Below are 1033 nucleotides of genomic sequence, written 5' to 3' on the forward strand. Positions count from 1 at the left end.
TGTTTGTCTCTTTCTCCCTCTCTATGTTACTCTGTCTATCTTGCTGTTTGTCTCTTTCTCCCTCTCTATGTTACTCTTTCTATCTTGCTGTTTGTCTCTTTCTCCCTCTCTATGTTACTCTGCCTGTCTTGCTGTTTGTCTCTTTCTCCCTCTCTATGTTACTCTTTCTATCTTGCTGTTTGTCTCTTTCTCCCTCTCTATGTTACTCTTTCTATCTTGCTGTTTGTCTCTTTCTCCCTCTCTATGTTACTCTTTCTATATTGCTGTTTGTCTCTTTCTCCTGCCCCCTCTCTACTTATTTTACATTACATTAGTCATTTAGCAGACGCTCTTATCCAGAGCAACTTAAGCCGGGATTCAATGTTCGCGGAGATCACATTCACGGTAAACACTGCATATGTCGGCTCAATCTACATACGGTAAATAACGGTTAAATAAAAAAATAAAAAATAACATTCGGAAATTACCTTTAAAAGCCGCAATGCCTATCACCCGCGATCAGATTGAATCTGGGCCTTACAGTCTTGTGCTCCTGAGTTGATCTGCATCATGTCAGGCTGTTTAGTTCAGTATCTGTGCTGTGGAGTGAACCTGTTGAACTTTCACCAACATGAATAAATAAAACGTTTTTTTATTTTTTTCTCAGACGGAGTCTCAACTTACTGTTAAAAGTTACAATAGTAGAATACACAAGTTGCAAGGTAGAAATTTGGTTGTGCATCAGTAGTTTTTCTCTTGTTTTGTCAATCACTGACAGTCACTCAATTAGCCATGTCAGCTAAACATTTTTAGATTGATAAGTTAKTCTAGTCCACATGTCAAACTCATTCCACAGTGTCTGCAGGTTTTTGCTCCAGCCTTGATTGATGAATTAAGGTCACTAATTAGTAAGGAACTCCCCTGGTTGTCTAGGTCTTAATTGAAAGGAAAAACCAAAATCCTGCAGACATTCGGCCCTCCATGGAATGAGTTCGACACCCCCTGGACCGGACCCAGAGGCACTGACCTCCATGGGGCCCCCATTGATTTTGTT

This window comes from Salvelinus sp. IW2-2015, unplaced genomic scaffold (assembly GCF_002910315.2).
Source record: "Salvelinus sp. IW2-2015 unplaced genomic scaffold, ASM291031v2 Un_scaffold4273, whole genome shotgun sequence".
In the NCBI taxonomy this organism is placed as follows: domain Eukaryota; kingdom Metazoa; phylum Chordata; class Actinopteri; order Salmoniformes; family Salmonidae; genus Salvelinus; species Salvelinus sp. IW2-2015.